This window comes from Eublepharis macularius, chromosome 1, assembly GCF_028583425.1.
Source record: "Eublepharis macularius isolate TG4126 chromosome 1, MPM_Emac_v1.0, whole genome shotgun sequence".
Lineage (NCBI taxonomy): Eukaryota > Metazoa > Chordata > Lepidosauria > Squamata > Eublepharidae > Eublepharis > Eublepharis macularius.
The window spans coordinates 68,819,681-68,841,943 of record NC_072790.1 but is presented as its reverse complement, the minus strand read 5'-3'; positions in this window follow the sequence as shown (position 1 = coordinate 68,841,943).

Sequence of the window (22,263 nt, the reverse complement as noted above, 5' to 3'; positions counted from 1 at the left end):
GCTTCAGTGCCTCCCCCCCTTCTCTGTCTCTCTCTCTCTCTATAATGTGAGTGAAAACATTACTATACCATCACTGAAGCCTACAGGATACTTAGGGTCTGTTCACACACGCATGATCATTTAATGGCAATGCTCTGGCATGATGATGTTTGTTCTAGGAGGTGATGTGATCATCACACAAGGCTGGGGAGCACGCACAATTCACAGCAGGCAGATTTGGGCCACAAGGGATCCTGCTTTGGCCTGTAGGGCCCAAATCAGCCCACTGCAAAGCACAGGCATACTCTCAGGGCAGCCAGATGACATCAGTGACATCACGGCAGCAGCCCCTGGAGCGTACCTTGAAGGCTCATTCACTGACTTTCCCCCTTCGGGGTGATAGGTGAGAGTGGGGGATCCCCCACCAAGGGGAAACGGATCCCTAATTGTGTCTGAGGTTGTGGAAATCAAATGGGTCATTACCTCCATATTGCTTCTGTCTTTGAGGGACTTACATGCACATTATATTTAACTCCAGATTTCTTGATTGTCAAGGAATGCATGTGGTGGGGGGTAGGGGGGAAGGGTGGGAGAAGGGCGGCATTTGGCATGCAAAATGCCACCCCTGGCAAGACAAGCCTCTCCCAGCTGTCGGTGGTAGAGATGAGAGCAGAGCACCCACTTGGGGAGGCCATGAAATGGCCCCCCCAAGTGGGAGCAGGCTGAGCCTTGGTGGGGGGATGGGAGGAAGGGTGGGAGAAGGGCCCCAGAGGGTTGGGGGGGGGATTTTGTTGCTGTGGTTCCCCCCCATTAAGTCATGTTATGGAGGGAGAGTTGTATTAGGCTGGTAGTTATTATGATCATCTTCTGTTTCCATGCCCTGTTGTGCCCGCTCACTATGTGACCTGTTGTAATGTTCAAAACTTTACTGTTTGTCCATTTCAAAAAAAAAATTGTGTTTAAGATTCTCTGATGTGTAGTTAATTGTGTTGTGTTGTGCTATGAGGGACAATAAGTGTAATATGTTGTGATTTGTTGACCACTTGTAATTTGAAAATGAGAAAATAAAGGTTTTTTAAACTTAATGATTGTGTGTCTGTGTTCCCTTCTTTGATGGGAGGTTGGTTCCCAGCATAGGGAACAATGGGGCAGGCTGGCCAGCCTTCTCTGCGGGTGGTGGGGGGGTCAGGGGGGTGGTTGTCTGTGTGCCAGGGCAGGTGCTCTTTCCCAGGGACGATTTGGCACTGCCACCATTGTGGCACCCCTTGTCTGTGCAGAACTGCCCTGGGAAAGAGAGTTTAGGGGTTCCCAAAAGGGGAGGGCAGGCCAGCCTGTTCCTGGGGTTATGGTGGGTGTGGGGCAGGTGGGGGTGGATTTGGGTCTGTGAGGGGCTACTGGGGGGATTTGGGTCTGTGTGTGGCAGCTGGGGTGGGGGAACTGGGTTTGTGTGGGGCTGTGAGGGGTGGACTTTAGGGGCTGAGAGCACCTACTTGGGGAGGCCATGAAATGGCCCCCCCAAGTGGGAGCAGGCTGAGCCTTGGTGGGGGGTGGGAGGAGGGGTGGGAGAAGGGCCCCAGAGGGTTGGGGGGCATTTTGCATGCAAAATGCCACCCCTGGCAACACAAGCCTCCCCCAGCTGTCAGTGGTAGAGATTAGAGCACCTACTTGGGGAGGCCATGAAATGGCCCCCCCAAGTGGGAGCAGGCTGAGCCTTGGTGGGGGGTGGGAGGAGGGGTGGGAGAAGGGCCCCTGAGGGCTGGGGGGCATTTTGCATGCAAAATGCCACCCCTGGCAAAGGAAGCCTGCCTCTTCATTTTTTCCCCATAGGAAATAATGAAGAGAGATCAGCAGCAGCATGCTAACAATATGCTGCTCCTTTGCTTTCTTATGGGGAGGATGGGGGGACCTGCTTTGGGGGGCCATAACATGGCCCCCCAAAGTCCAATCTGTCTGAAACTTGGGTAGTTGTTAGAGAAGGGTTAGAGGAAGGTCCCCACCAATTTTGGGCTTATTTGGTGGGAAAATGCCTCCTCCAGGCGTCCTGAAAGACGGAGGCATTTTCCCAGCAAAAAAACCCGAAAGAATCCCGAAAGAATGCCGAAATAATGCCGAATCCCGAATCCCGAAAGAGATTCTTGTTTCGGCTTTCGGCTAATGCCGGTAGAGAATCTTGTTTCGGGTAATCCCGAAACAAGAAAGCCGAAAGTTTTTTCCTTGCACACCCCTACTCACGATTGAAATTGTTGCAGACGGATAGTTAATTGCTACCCTTTCGTCCTGGCTCCGTGGTTTCTTCAACCAGCCTTGCCCTTCCTCTGGCATCGCGGTTGCACGGCGTCGCGGTCAAGAAGTGATGAGTCACCAGTTGAATTACCAGCAGTTTGATATCCTTCCGGACTCTTCCGTTATTTTGTGGACTCCATAATTGGACTTTCCATACTTCTCTCTACGTATAGGACTTGGTTCGGGGATTATTACCCTATGAAATATTTGCTGTAATTATGTGCAATGTGTTGATTAATTAAGTACATGTGGAATTAATTGGTTTGGCACGCTTCCTTTTTGGGTGGTTGTGTTGCGCTCAGCCTTTCAGCAAAGGCAACCACTTTGCAGTTTGAGCAGTGTTTTGAGCCCACATGTGACTTAACCTAATTAAAAGAGTTACTACAATGAGTGCACACACACAGAGAGCAAAACCCACAGCTATTTAATATACTGCAGCAGAAAGCAAGCAGAAGGGTTTTATCCCAGAGTTCTTTGTGCCTGCTATATTACTGCAGCCTCTTGATGTATATGCCTATTAAAAGGTACAGTTTCATCCAATGACTCGGTGCTAAGAAACATAGTATGGAAGGAGGAATGCAGACCTTAATCACTATGAAATCTTGCATAGCAAACACAGATTTGGTACTATGTCTGGACCCCTTTGGGCCATGAAGAGAGACTATCATTACTAATACCTAATATGAAGCCAAACAACCTCATATAACTGAAGGACCTGAGGGACACTTAAACAGAGGTTGGGATAAAATAGAATTATATTTACATAGTGGGATGGTAAATTGGAGGCACACAATGAATTCAGATAGCCACAAGTATAAAGATGGCTTTCAATACTATACGGGTATTTTGAGACTTAGTAAGCATACTTATGTAGGATCTAGGTCTCCTCTCCTGCTGCTAGAAAAATCTTTGCCTATTAAAATCTATTAAGATCCTCATTCAATGAATCTCTTGAAAATTGCATATAAGATCTGTAAGTATTTTTTTATACGGTGTAATAGGCACAGGTAAATGTGGCCTATATGCTGACAGCAGCACACCAAACCATTTTGCTTTGTCCCATGGGCCAGATCTCTGCCTAAGCAACCAACATTTTTTTTTTTTGGCACTTGGGGCTGTTGTACCCTGTTGTACCAAAATAATACTTAATGATGGCCTTCCAATTTGCTTCACCAATAATTATGGAAACCCAGATTATGTTGTCATTGTGTTGATTATCCCACAACTGTTTAGCAAATAAACTGGATTCCAACTTAAGGCCTTAGAGGACCAGGGCCCTGCTGCAACTCCTCTCCTTTTCTTGTAGCTTACCAAGTGAAATAGAAAGGAGGTTCATGTTGACAGTGGTGGTACATCTTCCTTTAGTACGTGGAATCTGCTGGAGTGTGCTCAGCAGAGTCCAGGTAAACTTATAACCATAGGTTCATATTCATTCTTCTGTGCAGTTCCACATTGCACATGTGCAGTCCCAACATGTGCCTGCACAGAAGACACTCGATGAACAACAGTTACAGGTAAGTGCATAGCCAATGGTTCACTGTATCTTTGGACTTTGATCTTGTAGCAGTGTCTAAGGCCTAATCAAGGCCCCACTATACTGCCTAATTTCAGTGTTCTTCACCTCTACTTCCATAATTCTTTGAGTCAGGAGGTCAGGAAAGGTTCATGATGGTACTACATTAAGCAAAGACTGAAATAGATTCAAGTATGGACAAGTCTGGAATCTGAGGAGTTATGGATCCCATTCTATTTAAGAATGGAAATGGGAATTGTAGAAATCTAGTGTCTAAAATCCCCTCCTGTATTTAGAATCCTTTTTCAAATTAAAGAACAACACAAATGGACAATGTATTAAAACAGAATGATATTTTTCTTTGGTTCTCTGTATCTTCACTGTAAATGTGGGGAAAAGGCTGAAAGAAAGGAGAAAAATAGGAAAAGCTGCAACGTGAGAAAAATATGACACTTGGCATGTAGCCTGCCATTCAAGGAAGTGTCATGCACAGGTAGGAAATAAGCATAGCGAAAATGACACCAGCTCTGTGGTTACTCCTGCACTATTTCTCAGGCCTATCAATAAAGTCTTTCAGAACAGGAACCCTTGTGAAACCTAAAAGGAAACAGTGTAATGCTTTCCACAGTCATCTGTCAATCAAATAACTTTATAGATAAAGAACAAGTGCCATCTCTTCGGAGTTTTGCCTCCTGTCATATGTTGCTCTTCTGGGAACTGCCATGATACCTAAGAACCACTTTAAAAGTCGTCACACTCCAGTGGTGCAAGTGATTTCCTCTGTTGTGGTAGTAGTCATTTAAGAAATATTAAGAAGGACCAGTGTTAGTGAGAGTCAGCTGTAAAGTGTTTTGATACAGTTAATCTTAGTAGAAAATATTAATTCTTCCAAGGCCAAAGCAGAAACATTTTCACTGAAAACTTTACCATCTTTTCTATTTGACACCTTGTACAAAACTCTGTAAAGCATCTTCTAATAAATAGACAGTAACATTATCAATACATGAATATTATTCTTGCATATATATCAACTACTTATTGAGGTGTAGGTATGTATTAAAATAAAGAGGGATGAGGTGAATTTAAAGGTTTTTAATAGTTGTTTCATACTCTAGGTGTGGTGCCATATTCTCTGGAACTTTGTGTTGAAAGGTTGCCTCCATGGCACTCCATCAGTCTCAAATCCCTGTCTCCAAGAAGAAGAGCTGGCATTCCCAGCTAAAGACTCTCAGATGTCAAGGTCTGAATCCTTAGGGTCAAACCACACGAGACAAAATACACTCGAATTACACTCGAATTACACTCAAACACACTCGAATTACAAAATACACTTGAATTACCTATGTAATTCCAGTGTATTTTGTCTCATGTGGTGAGACCCTTAGAGAAATGCTTTTAGTCCAAACAAACAGATCAGAGGTGAGCAGAATATAAATCATAAGTTAACAACATAAATCATAAATTACTTCAATTTATTGTGGTCACCATGTAGACCCCTTGCTCTGAGTACAATCATGCTGACTTCCCTGCACTCCAAGTTAGGAATACTATGAATTTTTCTCAGGGAACCTGTTTGACTGGCAAATTTACCTTTTTCAACAGTCACAATCATACATCGAGCCAATCTTTAGAATGCATTGAATAACTTGAACAGCTCCCCAAAAGGTTTGCAGCTGATAAGAGTACAGCTGGGAGTGACATTATCGACGACACCCCCCTTTACACCAAGTAGCTACAGAGAAAAGTTGCAAAAGAGAGATCTTCCCTCCTATCCAAGCTGAACAGAGATGGAAGCAATATTTTTGATGGTTGTTGTGGGTTTTCCGGGCTGTATTGCCGTGGTCTTGGCATTGTAGTTCCTGACGTCAGGAACTACAATGCCAAGACCACAGCAATACAGCCCAGAAAACCCACAACAACCATCGTTCTCCGGCCGTGAAAGCCTTCGACAATACAATATTTTTGATCTCTGTATTGCAAAAGGGAGAGGGGAAAGAGCTGGTTCCTCTCCTTTTGGGAGTGGAAAAGTGAAATGAAATCAACTGGGCTTCTGACCAATGGCACCCCTCCCAATTTGCCACATTTCAGAGACGGGAAGACACAAAGTTTGTAAAATGGGAGATAAGAAGAACCCAACTTCCAGCTGATCTGATGGATCTCAGTTCCTGATGCCCCACCCCCGATAAGGTATGCTTATGCTAGGTATAGAACAAAATTCCCCCAGTAGGAGATTAAAAGCTGACTCCCAGCTGATCCCTCATCAGTTGAGAGTCAGTTTCTGATAGTTATAAGTAGCCTGTTCCAGCAAATGCACATGAACAGGTTATGATCAGTCAAACAGCCCTATTCTTTGGCTCTCTGATCTCCACTAGTAAATAAGAAGTCAGTCAAACAGGCAGGTGTTCAAGCATCTCTAGTTTGTTCAGTCCAGTACTGAATGCTTCCAGCACCTGCCAAACAAGTTTGAATTGTAAACATGCATGTAAAAAACACTGCCAATCCAAGAAGATTGGCATCTATTGGATTCGTTTTCGTTTTCGCGGCCATGTCGGACGCTCCTCTCGGCAGGTCCGAGAGGAAGCGGCCGAGCACCCTGACCGGGCGGCTGATCTGCAAAGGTTAGCCCCCAGGGCTCCCAGGGAGGGAGTCTGGGTCCGGGACGCGACGGGAAGAGCCCTCTGGCAGATCGAGGCAGGGGGTAAATTGCCCGTTTGTCCCTATGGAGGCCGGCAGACGTGCGCGGCACCTTGTGTGCTGCCGGGCCATGGAAAACAGCAAAGAACAGGATTAGGCGGAAGCCTGTAAGTAAGCGAATCCCTTCTGTTACTACAAGCGCATGTGAAGGAGTGGTGGGATCTGAAGCTTAGAAGATTCGGATTTTTCCCCCCTCGCAGAGTCTCGGAAGATTGGCGGTCCCCCCCCCCCTAAAATGGCAGCAAAAAAACAGAGTCCTGCTTTGGGTAAGTCAGTTTTGGCTGCCCTGCAGGGAAGAGGTGAGTCGCTCGAGGAACTGGTGAAAAGATCGGTTACTGAAGCCATAAAACCCTTTGTTGACAAGCTGAATGAAACAGATCAAAGGGTGGGCTTAATTGAGAGCGATGTGAAAGCCATCAAGGAAGTAGTGGGGGGGGCAGAGAAGTCTGCTCGGGAAAATGCGTCACTTATGAGAGCAACGAACAAGGAGCTAAAGTTGGTGGAAAATCAGCTGATTGGGCTGCAAGTGGAACGAACACAGACCATTTTGTGTCTCCAGAATGTTAAAGAGGAGGAAAACAAGGATTTGTGGGATCTAGCCTCGGAACTTTTAGCGTCACCCGCGAGGGCAACTAAAGAAGAAGTAAAAAGCGCCATTTTGGGAGTCCGTCGGGCATCTTCAAAATATGCAATGAAGCGGCAGCTGCCTCGCGAGATCGTTATTGAGTTCTCATCCAGGAGGGTCCGGGACAATATCCTATATAACTCATATAATGCGGAGTTGGACTTTCTGGGAGATAAAGTCAAGATACTGAAGGGCGTTCCATTTTTAGTTCGGAAGAGAAGATTTAAGTATAAAAAGCTGGCTGCTCTTTTGAGGGAACGTGACATAAAGTACAAATGGCTATTTCCGGAAGGAATCGGGTTTAGTTATAAAGATCAAGCTTACAAGATTAATTCGGAAGATCAGCTAAGGGATTTTGTGGACAAAAATCCAGAATTTGGGCCAGACATCAAGCAAAAAGAAGAAGATTCGAAGCCTGAAGGGAGGGGGGAGGCAACGAGCGCTGTGGCTGTAGCTGCCCAGAGAGAACTGCGTCCGAGGCCCAGGGGGGGGGGGAAAGATTTAATTTGAATTGTAATTTGTATTTTGTAAGATCAACCATTCCATCATTACTTTATTAAGCTATTTTTTTAATTATGGCAGTATGAAGGGAAAGCATTGAAGTGTAGTGTTTAGTGTTTGTAAGTTGCCTTCCCCTTTTTTCCACCCCCCCTTCCCCCTCTTCTTATTCTCCCTTCTTTCCCTTCCCTTGTACTATTGTAGTTTTTTTGTAGTTTATTGTTTTAGATGTTAAAAAGAATAAATATATATATATATATATATATATATATATATATATATATATATATATATATATATATATAAAGATTGGCATCTATTAACACTGCTAAGGGCTACATAGAGGAACACAGAGCAGTATGATTTTTTTTAAAAAAAACCTTCAGATTTTCTTTGACTGATTTTTATTATATGAAACTGTTTTAAACTATGGCTGAATCCACATGTACTTGCATAGCGTTAAATTGTTGGAATGTCATCATCTTCCTGGCGCAATTTCTGACATCATCATGTCACAAGAGTGGCATCGTGGTGTGATGACATCAGAAATTGTGCTAGGAAGACGCTGGCATTCCAACAGTTTAGTGCTATGCTGGTAAGTGTGGATTCAGCCTATTGTTTGCCAAATGGAGCACTGTCACAGCAGGTGGGGGACTGGATGTTCATTGGACTATGTGAGAATGTGCATGAGCAAAAAGCCAATTGTATTGAACTGTCACATTACAAAGGAGTAAGTTAAAGTAATCTACTGAACACTCACAAACTAGTCAGTGCGGCGATGACCAGCTGCCTGATTCTGACTGGCAAACAGTATGTGAACTGTGGGTGATGGCACATCCCTGCGTCAACTATTGTGTAGGATCATGTCATATGTGGGAGGGGGCAGCACAACACTTCAAAGTGACAGCTAATTCATAAAAAGGGCTACATCATGATGATAGTAGTCTTTTTCAAAACCCAGATAGTTGCTCTTGAGCAGTGACTTCCCCAACACATGTCCCCCAGTCTCACCTGCTTAGCTGCCACAAATGATTTTAGCAATAAAATACCAAATTGTGTTTAGCTAACTTTTCTATTCTGAAAATATATTTCAGCTCAACTTGTAATCAGCATATAGAACTGAACTGAAATATGAACTAAAGCTCGTCATGAACTGGGCTGGTTCTTGGTTCACAAACCAGCAGTTCGTCAGAGCCCATTTCTGACAAACCGGGACGAACTTTAGGCTGGTTCATTTGGTTCATTTTCGGTTAGTCACTGCAGACAGCCTAGCACCGATAAATCAGTTTCCTAGGCAACCGGAGATGGGCTTGGATCAGCTGTTTGTCGGGGAGATCCCTGACAAGCAGCTGATGGGGGTTGAAATGCCCCTTTCCTTGCCGCTTCGCAGCGGCACAGAATGCGGCACTTACCCGGCAGGCAGCAATGCTGCTAAGCTGGGTGCCGTCCATTGCCGCACTGGAAGGAGGAAGGCTGCACCAACTCTGCCCTCCTTCCATGTTAGGCCAGCTGGGCGGGGCAAAACAGGAGCCGTTGAGGCCGCTCTGCCCCAGCCCAGCCGCAGCCACTTTTGTTGCTCAGTGAAGGCTGACGTGCCTTCCCTGAGCGGATCGGGCATGGAAGTGGCGGCGGCAGTTCGGCAGTGGCTCGTGGAGGCGTGGACCGCGGCAGCATGAGCCCTCGTGTGCCAGTGCGGCGCGGCCGCTTGGGACGAGGTGACGCGGCGGAGCTTTGGAGGCGGCGGCGAGGCCTTTCGGCGGCAGCACGGCGAGGCCTTTCAGTCTCCTCAATTCCACGCGCCTTCAGAGGCGCGGGGGAGGGGGAGCCGGCCCAATTTTAGCCTGCTTTGCCTGCTTAGTAGCGGTGGGCTGGGGAAGCGGGTGGAGCGAGTGGGGGCTCCCCCTTGTGAGCGGGGCCGCGGCAAGGCTTTTCGGTCTCCGCGATTTTGGGTGCCTCCAGAGGCGCGGGGGAGGAGGAGCCGGCCCATCTAGAGCCGGCCTTGCCTGCTGAGTAGTTGCAGGCCTGGGAAGCGGGTGGAGCAAGTGGCGCTTACCCCCTGCGAGCGGGGGCCGTGGCGTGTTCCTGTCGCTGGTTGGGCTCTTGGCCGAGGCGGCGAGTGGATGAGCGGCGTGGCTGTTAGTGGCCTGCCCCCCCTTTTGTCTGCCAGGGCCTGTGGGGGTGTGCTTAAACAGGGTGTCTTGGAGGGGCAAGTGACTGAGTGGGAGCCTTTCTCCTCCCCCCCCCCTTTAGTTTACTTAAGGGGGCTGAGGCCTTTGTGGGAAATCTGCTGGTGGGTGGTTGGCACGCACTTCTTGCTCCAAAATACACAGGGGTGGGAAGTGTGAGTTGGTGGTATTGAATTACATTGTTTTAGAAGGGGCATAGTGTCCCAGAGTTGGTGCCGTGTGTTTCAACCTGCGGCAGCCATTTTGGGTAGGCACTGGAGCATTGGTGGCCATTTTGGGCTGGGCTAGCTGTAAGGCTATCGTGTGTTTGACTGCATTGCTCACCTAGGCCAGGCCACTGTAGCACAGTGGTTAAGTAGTTTGGCTGAGAGTCAGCACTTTACTGGTTCAAATTTTTTTATTCCTGATACCCGCTCAGTAGGTGGCCTCATGCCTCCCAAGAAAGGCAAGGCCGCCCCCAAAGGGAAGCAGCCTGCGAAGAAGGCGCCTGCTAAGAGGCCTTATGTTGCCTTGTCTTCATCTGAGGAGGACGCTCCCATGGATCAACAGGATATTCTTAAGCGGCTGGTGGCTTTGGAGCAGGCCAAGGTGTCCTCTGAGCCAGCGTCTCAAGGGACTGGTACTGTGTGGCCTCTTAGACATGCTTCTAGGAATGCTACTAACAGGGATATTTTGCGGCATTTATCTCTTCTAGAAGGCATGGCTGGAGGTTCAGCGGGTGAAAGCAGCAGGGGAAAAGGTGCCTCCTGCAAGGAACCTCATGGACCAGCAGTCGACCTGGAGCCAGAGTGGCCTGATGATTCCTCTCCTGTGGCAGTGGCTGTTGAGCCGGCGGAGGCTGAGGGTAAGGATATTGCCCCACATGCCGGTGGCCACTGGCCATGGGGACCATGGGGCCAGGCAGCCGCCTGTACGATGCCAGCTTTGTCCCAGGGGAATTACACCCCTTTTTCTGGGGCTGTGGGTGGGGGAGGTCAGTCGGCTTGGTCGGGATCGGGAGTAGGGCTAGGTTCTCAGCACCTTGCTTCTGCTTCCACATCATGGGGAGGGGGAGGAGTGCCCCCCTTCTCAGGGTTGCCTACGGGATGGCCGGGATTTGCCGCGAGCCCATGGGGCTTCTACCCCCATCTGGCTTTGCCTTATGGCCAGGTCCCCTTCAATGCTATGCCATTTGGGGACACGGCTTTGCCCCTAGGGGACCACTTAACGCAAGCGACCAGGGATAAAATATTGAAAGGGGAGTATGTGGATATTTTTTTTCTCTGCTCTTTAGGGAGCTAGAGAAGAAAAGTAAAGATGAGATGGATGAGAGGGATAAGGAACGCCTCAAGCGTAGGCGTGTTGACAAGACCTGGAACAATTGGCTTCCTGGTTTTTAAATATATGCCGGGGTTATTGCTAGAGCACACCTCAGCCGGGCCGTGCAGTTATTTCAGTATCTGGACATTATCTTTAAGGGGTATATGGGCTTCTCGGGTGCTGCATGGATGCAGTACGATGAGGAGTTTTGTATGAGGGCAGCTATGAACCCCAATATCCCATGGGATTGGGTCCACCAAGAATTGTGGCTGCAGTTGATGTCCCCTGCTAAGCTGAATTCGGGGGACAGGTATGACAGCGGGCATGTGGTGTACCGCTCTTCACAAGCTCAGACCTCCCGCGGTGTGGCGGGTCAGCCGGTTCAACCCTAGCTGTTGTGTTGGGAGTTTGCCTATAAGGGATCATGCCTTAGGAAGCCATGCTGGTACCGGCATGAGTGTCCTTCCTGTGGGGGCTCCCGCCCTTATAACTCCTGTTCCAGGGTTAAGCAGGGCTGGGGAGGCAAAAAGTCAGGAGATGGCAGTGCAGGGGGTCAGCACCCCCCTGGTAAAGGGTCCCAGCCCGGTAAAACTGAAGGTCCTTAAGCGGCTGTTGTGTGGTTACCCCAAGCAGGGTGATGCTGTTTATTTGTTCCAAGGGTTTAAAGAAGGTTTTAGGATTCCGGTTCAGGGTGCCCACACCCCGTTTATGGCAGATAACCTACGTTCAGTTGTTGGGAAGGAGGACATAGTTAAGAGCAAAATTGACAAAGAATGTGCTGAGGGCCGGGTGTTGGGGCCATTTTCAGCCCCTCCAACCCCTAACTTCAGGGTTTCCCCCCTGGGTGTGGTGCCTAAAAAGGCGGCCAGGGAGTTCCATCTGATACACCATCTGTCCTTTCCTAGGGGGGAGTCAGTAAATGATGCCATACCCGAGCACTTATGTTCGGTGCGGTATACCTCATTTGACCAGGCGGTTAAGGTGGTCCGTAGATGTGGGGTGGGGGCTGAGATGGCGAAATGCGACATTAAGTCTGCCTTTCACCTTCTCTCCGTGCACCCTGACGATTTTGAACTCTTGGGATTTGCCTTTAATGGCTGGTTTTATATGGATAGGGCCATGCCAATGGGTTGCTCCATTTCGTGCGCTGCCTTTGAGCGCTTTAGTTCCTTCCTGGAGTGGGAAGTGCAGCGCCGGGCGGCCAGTCGTCATACGGCTCATTATTTGGACGATTTTTTGTTTGTTTGGCTGGCGGGGTTGGGTCAGTGTGCCAGGCTTATGGCCACATTTACAGCACTGGCCAACGAGCTGGGAGTTCCATTGGCACAGGAGAAGACGGAGGTTCTTACCTTTTCATCTTTGGTTCTTACCTCATGTTTGGTTCTTACCTTTTTGGGGATTGAGTTGGACACCGTCCAGCAATCCTTGCGCCTACCAGTGGATAAAGTGAGTGAGCTTAGGGCCTGTTTGGGTAGGTTTAGGTGTCAGTGTAAGGTGTCCCTAAAAGAGCTTCAGCAGCTAGTGGGCGATCTTAATTTTGCTTGCAAGGCGGTAGCGCAGGGACGGGCCTTCTTACGTCGCTTATGCAACGCCATGGCCCATTTGAGAGCCCCTCATCATCGTTTGAGAGTGTCAAAGGGCATGCAGGAGGATCTAGCTGTTTGGGACTCCTTCCTCACTGAATTTAATGGGATCACCCTGTGGTGTGATGAGTTGCTGCTGGAGGCTGAACTGCAGGTAACGTCTGACGCGTCAGGATCCACTGGCTTCGGAGTTTATTTCCGGAGGCATTGGTGTGCAGAGCAGTGGCCGCCAGACTGGCGGGCATCTGCAGTGGTGCGGGACCTGACCTTTTTGGAATTCTTTCCAATTTTAGTGGTGGTTCACCTGTGGGGTCGGGAATTGGCCAACAACACTGTCCACTTCTGGTGCGACAACCAGGTAGTGGTACAGGTGGTTAATACACTGACTTCCAAATCCCTGAGAGTAATGCGGTTAGTGAGGGAGTTTATGCTCGTGTGCCTCCGGCAGAATATATTGTTCAGGGCCAAGCACATTCCTGGGGTGGACAATGGTCTGGCAGACGCTTTGTCTCACCTGCAGATGGAGCGTTTTTGGCGGCTTGCTCCGGAGGCCAATCGGCAACCGGCGCGGATGCCACCGGAGCTGTGGCGGCTTGGGAGACCGAAGTTTACCGGGCTATTCAAGTAGCCATCGCGCCCAGCATGAGAAGAGCCTATCGGAGAGTGGTAGGCCAGTTGGGGGAGTTTAGGAAGGCAGCAGTTTTGGGTGACAGTTGGCCAGTACCAGTGGAGCATGTTCTCCAATTTTGTATTTGGCAAAGAGATAGGGGATTGGCGGTTAGGTCCATTCGCGGGCAATTGGCGGCCTTGGCCTTCATTAGCAAGGCCCGGGGATTACCTGAGGCCATGGGTGATTTTTGGGTATGGAAGATGTTAGAAGGTTGGGCCAGAGAAGGAGCCAGTTGCGTTGATTCTCGGGAACCCATCTCCCCTGCAGTCCTTAAGGGACTTAAGGGAGCGTGGAAGGAGGTTTGTAGTTCCCAGTATGAGGGTACGCTTTTTCATGCGGCAGCCTTGATGGCCTTTTTTGGAGCCTTGCGAGTCAGTGAGCTCGTGGCTCAGTCAGGCAGGGATACCTCTGGTCGTGCCCTTCAGGCCAAGGACTTGAAATTTGAGGGGGACACCGTCACTCTTACAATACGGTGGTCTAAGATGGATCAAAGACGTAAGGGGGCTGTGGTCCGGTTGGGTTCCTGTGATGATGCAGATTTGTGCCTGGTTGAGGCTCTGCATAGGTATTGGAGGGTACGAGGAGCTGACGAGGGTTGCCTGTTTTTGAACCATAACGGTGCCCCTTTGACCCGTTACCAGTTTTGGGTGGTGACAAAGCATGCTTTGTCCAGGTTAGGTTTGAGCGGTTTTAATTTTGGCACTCATTCATTTCGGATTGGGGCTGCGTCCACTGCAGCTGCCATGGGATATCCGACACCAGTTATTCAGCAGGTGGGCCGGTGGAGGTCCGCGGCCTATCGTTCTTATGTACATCCTCTTTCCCATGTTGAACGTCATTAATCACTTGTTTTCTTAGGTCCTGTGGTGCGTGGTGGCAAGCAGAGGATCCTGATCTGCTGGCACAGTTATATATTTTGGGCAGCCCATCAAGCGAGACGGACGTCAGTTGGGTCCCAGCTTGGCTTGAGCGAACTGGCCATTGTTGAATGGCAGGGCCGACGGGGTCTCAGGTGGTCAGGCCTGTTGCCTTTGCTGTTTGGTATGGGGCGGGTGTTGCCCCCCCCCCCATATCCTGGTCTTACATTTGGGCAGCAACGATCTTGGAATGATGCAAGGCAAGGCTTTGTCCGCACAGGCGCAGTCTGATCTGCGCCTTATTGCACGGCGCTGGCCAGGTGTACTGATCATATGGTCAGCTATGATTCCTCGACTGGTTTGGAGGGAGGCTGGGAGCCGTCAGGCCATCGAACGAGCCAGAATGAAAGCCAATCGGGCCATACAGAAGGCTTTGGAAGGAGGGTTGGGTGTGTATTTGCCTCATCCTCGGATCAGGGCTGGTGTGCCCGGCCTCTACAGAGGTGACGGTGTCCACCTATCGGAGTCGGGCAATCAAATATTTTTGGATGATTTGCGGCAGGGGCTTCAGTTGGCCTTGGGTTATCAGTGGGGCGCCAGGGCCTAAGCAGAGGCTTGGCCTTGGCGTTGGCAGGTTTGGGGTTAGATAGGGTGTGGGCCGGTGAGCACCCTTGGCGCTTCCCCCTTTAGTGGGAAGAGGGGCCTGCCTGAGGAACTGGTACTGCTTTTACGGCTGCCAGAGGCAAGGCAGGCTGCCTTTGGAAACCCCAGCTTGCAAGTCCTTCCCTCACTGCTATACAGCTGAGGTGTTAGGAGCTTAAGAGGGGGGTGACCACGTTGCCTGGCTGGCCGGGTCCGAGCCATCTGGTGGATGGGTCGCACCCGGGGCTTTGGGGCTCGCCCAGACAGGTCAGGGCGGTGGTCTGTTGGGACCCCGTGGCTTGACCTGTACCGCTTCAGCCCCTTGCTGCTGTTGTTACTGTTCTTATTGCATGTTTATTTAGTTAATAAAGCGGCCCTTAGATCCAACTTGGTGTCTGCCTCTTCATTCCGACTAGTGTGGCAAAGGGGCATTTCACCCCTGCAGGCTTGGACCAGCGGCTTATCAGGGAGATCCCCAACAAGCAGCTGATTCGGGGTTTAAATGACCCTTTCCCTGCTGCTGCAGCTGGCTGTTCTGCTTCCCATGTTTGCAGGAGTTTGCTTGTTCCCTGCTGGCTTTAAAAGCCAGGAAAGGGCTAAATGGCTGGTTTTCCCTTCCTCCTTTGGGGTATGCACACACTCTCTCTTTTTTTAAAGGCAACAAAATGTTGCAATGTTGTAACATTACTGCACTTTCCTCCTGGCTTTAAAAGCCAGGAAAGGATTAAATAGCTGCTTTTCCCTCCCTCCCAGGCATGTTTCAGGCTTTGCCAAAGGGAATAAAAACCAAGCATTTTGCACAGCCCTTTGGAAACAAAGTGGCAGGGAAGCTAGCAGCTTCCTAATGTTCCTAATTAGTTCATCCTAATGTTCAGATAAAAACTCTTTTGCTTTAATTTTAACTCAACTCTCTGAAGCAACAGAAAACAACTCTTTATCCTCTACAGCCCTTCAAATACTTAAAGAGAGCTATCATATCACCTCTCAGTCACCTCCTTTCCAGGCTAAACATAACCAGCTCCTTCAACTTTTCCTCATAAGACTTGATCTCCAGACTCACCATCTTCTCCTTTGGACACATTCCAGCTTATCAACATTCTTCGTAAACTCTGGTGCCCCAAACTGTACACAGTACTCCAAATGAGGTCTAACCAGAGCAGAGTAAAGTGATTTACACTGAACAATCTGCCTTGAGTCTCAGTGAGAAAGGTGGACTATAAAGAAATAACATAAATAAATAAAAATAAAGTATATCTCAATTGGGCACTTCAGTAACACGACATGGTCAGGAATGTACATTTGATACCAGAATTAGGTTCTGTCAGGGCACATTATACTGGCTATAGTGCTTCTTTCCCCTTCTTTGTTTCCTTTTCTAGGATGCCATACAAAAATAACTGTGGAAGTAAGGTGGGAGACAATAAGGTCTGAGCTGAGCAGAGAAACTGATTTAATTCAGTGAAACCTGCCAGAGGGCTTGGAATTGAAAGTGCAAGTTTGGTGAAAATTAATTTTCACACATCGTTTTCAAAAGGATTTATCTTGAAGACATGCCACCTGTAATTATTTCACTGTGGAACATAATAGTGGCTAATGAATTCTACTTTTAAATGAAGTATTTTAGCAGTATAAGAGGCATATTATTCTTGCCTTTATAATTTTTTAAAGTTTTAAAGTTTTATCGCTTTTCCAGAAAAATGTTCTTACAAACAGGAGAAAGAACAATAAAACCTTATGCCCAGGCATGCAAGGCTTACAAACTTTAGGTAATTGCCAGACTAAATTCTTATACATTTTATAATGAATAAACAACAACATTTCTCCAGTTCCATTCTTGTTTAAATTACTAGAAGCACAATTTTCTTCTGAATATCTTGAATCATCCAAATAAGATTGACTTTACATTATTGCAGTGTCCCCAAAATTCACATGCTTATTGTGGAACTGTAGTAGGGATATTGCTGAATTTCAAGAACATATTGGTTTGATTCAGAAGTTTGCATTTTGTTATGGTTTTTTTTGCTTGATCTTTGGGGTGAAAGTGCAGTTGTCTTTTTCCTGCCATGCTAACAAAATTATATAAAAATACTGCCACTAAAGTTGACATCTATTTTTGTATCACTTGAATGTAAAAGGTATAAAAATGCAATAAAATGTCATAAAAGAAACAAATGGAACAGTAGCAATGAACTATAGGGGAAAGAAAAAATGACAATAATAACATATGTAAACAAACAGAAGCTAAAATAGACATATTTAAACATCCCTAAATTGAAGATACCTTTTGAATGGCGCAAACTAGGAATGCTCACATTTTTCTATAAATTGATGGTTTGAATAATAACTTATTAAGAGGTTATTTTAGTGATTAAATATTAACAATTAGTGCTGAATGGATTTTCACTAGACTTTGTCTTATCTTGAAATTCCTCTGATGTTTTTCTTGAGGAATATATGAAGCTCCTTTGGACCAAGTCAAATTGTTTCTCTCCAGGCCAGATCGGCCAGGGATCCTGGAGGTTTTTTTTTTTTTGCCTCCTTCTGGACATAGATCCAGAGGAGTTAGCAGTGTTAGTCTGTAGTTGCAATTGCAAAATAGTAAAAAGTCCATTAGCACCTTTAGACTAACCAGCTCTCTGATGAAGAGAGCTGTGGTTCTCAAAAGCTTATGCCTCAATAAAGTTGGTTAGTCTTAAAGGTGCCTCTAGACATACGGGAGGAGCCATTGGGGAAGGTGGGGGGAGTAGCTGTGTACTTTCTGCATTGTGCAGGGGGTTGGACTAGATGAACCTTGGGATACCTTCCAGCTGTATGTTTCTATGTTGGTCCATACTGTTCAGTTCTGCCTGACAACAGCTCACAAGGGTCCCAGGTAGAGACAGGTCTTTCCCAATATACTTGAGATTCTTTTAAAGTGTAGGTGGCACCTTCTGTATCTAAAATATGTACTCTACACTGAGCACTAGCCCTTCCTCATGGAAGAAACTTCACATTTGCTTTGACTTTTGATTAGAAAAATTCTGCTAAAATGTGTCCTGCTATTTTTGTCCGAGAAATATTCTCAGGACATTTTTCATATATATATACACACACACCATCAGATTGTAACATTTCAATTGAACTGATCTGCATACAGAGGATTACAGCTGGATATCACTGTTAGACACATTTGAGGCACAGGAGCTTCATGCAATGATCAGAACATCTGCCCTTGGAAGAGACTGCAGCATCAAAAAATGTGTAGGTGCAATACAAGAAAATAGTGAAATGCACAAATAAACTGAGCAGGGAAATAGTACTCTCCTTATACTTTAATTCAATGATGTATAGCCTGCTGAAAAGGAAACTGAAGTGACTTCAGACAGTCAACCAAAACAGAAAAATCCTTGGGAAATCAAATATGGAAAGGAAAAAATATGAACATAGCTAGTATAGTACTCACAGGTTTTTCTTTCCAGTATCTATTTGTTGCATTTTTTCTCAATTACTAACAGCTTAGATCTTCAATTTGTTAAGAGCATTTTGAATTTTTACTTTGAATTAATTCTTCACACTTTGTATCATCTGTAAACCTGGTCACAGAATTCTGTCTAGATTTTCATCCAAAAAGTGTTGAACAGTATAAGTCAAATGTCCTCTAAAACAATATATCTGGCCAGTCTCATGCTGACCTAATAATTATTATTGTTGAGAGATGGAATTGTCATCAGTTATATACTATTAAGTAAATGGAATCTTTCACTAATTTTTTTTTTATGGGAGGTAGAACAGTTAGAAGCCTTGCTATGTGAGGTATATGCATTGCAGTCACCTGATCTGCTAACACCCTATATTTTAACAAGGTTTGCACAAAAGCAAGCACTAGCAATTTCAACATTCTTCAAAATAGGTATGCTTAGGATTCTTTCTTAAATTAGGTACAGTGACAAAACGGAGCATTAGTCTGGATTTACATTTTCTGTTCTTAACAAGTATTTGTATAGCCTAATAATCAGTGTGGTTTAGATTAGACACTGGGCACGATACAAAAAAAAAAATCCGATTAAGCCGTTTGTGGATCTGGGCTGCTGCCGAACGCAGGTCACCGATTCTAACTGATCAAGTCTCGTTTCCGGTCCGGAATCGGGAATCGGGGAGGCCAGTGCCCAGGGCAACTGTAGTCAGGCTCTTGCGCACGCGCGTGCACCTGAGTCACCCCCACCCACACAGCAAGCCGGCTGTCCTGGTGCACTGTGGAGCTGGTTGCAGCGCGAGTGGCTCGGAGGCTGCCCGCGCCATTCACCTGCCCCGCAAGACAAGGGGCGGCCGGCTTGCCCGCACGCCCCTTGTCCTGGGGAAAGGCGAATGGTGCAGGCAGCCTTCCAGCCTCCCACGCTGCCTTTTGCCTTTCCCTAGGACAAGGGGCGGCTGGCTTGCCCACATGCCCCTTGTGCTGGGGAAAGGCGAATGGTGCAGGCAGCCTTCCAGCCTCCCACGCTGCCTTTTGCCTTTCCTTTGTGCCCATGGCTTCAGAACACCCCCTTCCCCCTCCCTCTACTGGGTTGCTGCTCCATGGTTGGAAGGAAGACTGCTAATCAAGGAAAGCTGGGCTTCCATTCGTGTTTCGAGGGTGACAGAAGGAGGGCAAACACAGCTCATTCCCCTGACTCCGTTGCCCCGGGAATAAATTACTGGTGCAATAGTGTCTGCAATTCCGAACAGAAACTGACCCATCCGATCAAGTCCCGAACAAGCAAACTCCCGACTGCTGGATCGGTTGCCGTGGACAGAACCGAATAGCTGAGTCACGATGGTGCAAACGCCAAAATCGGGGTTTTTTTGAAATCGTAATTCAGATTGGGCCCATCTCTAGTTTAAATACATACAACTCAACAGTTCTAAGACCTGTTTTAATATTTTTATCAGGAATAGAAGTAAAATCTATGAAGCCATAACATCCTGGTTCCTCCTTCCTGCAGAAGAATAAAAATGCATTTCCAGACTCTGAGTTTTCAGCTATGATTTACTAAAATTGTGCACTCTGCTCTATTCCACGAGATATCTCAGATATTCTTAAAGAAGATAATGGTACATTATACATCTGTGATTATTAGCACATATACAAAGCCATAAGATTTCAAGCTGTATCATCAACCATTTTTTAAAAAATGTATTATGGCTTTTCATTTCCCTCTCTAGGCAGGCTATGCTAACTTCAGAATATTTGCAAGAAGGATTTTGAAGGCCAAAGGAAGTTTTATCACTAGTTTTATGTTTATTTTAAACATCAAAAGTGCAATAAAAATTACGACAGTAAACATAATTATTACTCGGACCATAAAGCTGCCATCAGTGTAGCATTTTCATTTATTGAAAGTAATGATTGTATGTTTATTGCTCATCACTTTATCCATCGTCTGCCAGTTTATTGTTTTGAGTTATCCCTGGAATTTTTCCTGGTAAGAACCTCTCAATATTGAGTTTGACAATTTGACAATTTTTGGCACTGTGTAGGAGGGCCATCATCACCGGGACTTATCTAAAAAGAATGACAATTTTACCAACTCTTACTTACAACAAAACAGACCATTTCTCTCTATATTGAAATGTCTGCTGCAGAAGAAATTATTTCCAGGGGGTGGAGGGTGGCAACTGATAGGCCAGATAGTCTAGAGAAGTGATATGGCTTCTAGACATTTCTAGAACTTTGCAATAGTGACCTCATTCACCAGGCAAATATATTTAGTTCAAACTTCTGCAATTACATTTGAAGTGATTTCCCAATCAGATCTCCTCAGTGTTCCCTGGTGAAGTTTATTGTTAATACAATTCTGAGCCAATTAACTTTATGTCTGCACAAAAGCCACTTTGTTGATGCATTTTGTAGATGCTTTTGCTCAGGTCAAGAGCTAAATCATCTCATTGAGCCCTTTTTCAAATTGAAAGCAGTGACAGGGGCTGGCAAGGAACCAGCACACACACTGTTGGTAAGCCAGCACAGATAATTTACCAGGGCGGGTTCCATACTATGACTAGGTCAAATCCCATCCTAGAAGGTATCCAGCTTCATCAAGAATTTCTGGAGTTGTTTAGCCACTAGCTTTCTAAAACTCCCCCCTCCTTCAAACCAAATATTTTCAGTCCATTCCATGCAAGAATGGTTTTTTGGACCAAAGCCTATTGTAAAGGCAGAGAGGAACAGAACCTTCCGTAAGACAGCTGTTTATAATTTGTCACATCTGTTAGACTACTCTTCCTCTGACAAGTTTTACAAGCCATTAGGAACATGGATCAAGGGTATGCTTCCCATCTTCAAATATGTTGTTCTAATCCTCAAATTACATTAATTGAAAGGTATCCAAATGAACATGACAAGTAGAAATAAATTTATTTAATTATTTATAGTCTGCCTTTCTCACAGAGACTGAAGATGGATCACAGAATGTAAACCAATACGACCAATGGCTGGGACAATCTATATTGCAATAGGTTGATTTTTATTTTTTCTTTATTTTATATACATTATTTATAGTCTACCTTTCTCACTGAGACTCAAGGCAGACTACACAGTATGAGTCAGCACAGCCAGTTTCAGAGATAACCCAATAAACAATGTAATAGGATATATTAATGAAAATTTGCAAAGTTTCAAACCAGCAGAAATCCAATACAGAGTTGAATAAATGCTGGAATAGAGCATAAGCAATTAAGATTAACATATTAAATAACACAGAAACAACCCAGTAGGATCATGCCCACAGTAAAAGATATGCACATGCACAGGCAGCTGCCAACCTTGCCCATGTGCAGGACGGCACACACAGAAAGTCCCATTCAAATGAATGAAGTAGCCTTGGTAGTACACAAAGAGAGAGAGAGTTCTGCAGACATGATGGACCAGGACCATGAAGAACTCTATATGTGATAGTCAATACCTTGAACTGACCCTGCAGCTGATAAGCAGTCAATGGAGTGTCTGCAGAATGGAAAAAATATTCATGCTTCTCCTGGCTTCCAATAATAACCAAGGTGCAGCAGTCTGCAGCAACTGGAGTCTCCGAGTTAACACAGAGTGGAAACCTATGTACAGCACATTACAGTAGTCAAGTCTCTGTGTTATCATGGCATAGATCCAAGTGGCCAGATCAACCATGTTGAGGTAGGGCACCATCTTCCAGGCCAGTCTGAGTTTGTAGAAAGCATTTTTAGCAGATAACTCACTTTTCCAGCAGCAGTACTGGATCCAACAATCCCTAGTTTCTTAACTGGGTCCACAAGGAAAAGACAAACTCCATTGAAAGGGGGGAGTACAATGTCCCAAGATCTCTGCCTTCCCAACTAGCATCACCTCCATCTTGTCTCAGTTGTAATTTGTTTGCTTTCAGCCATTTGACCACAGCTGTCAGGCAGCAACTCAAGGTCTCTACTGCATCCTGTAGTGATTTATATAGTGAG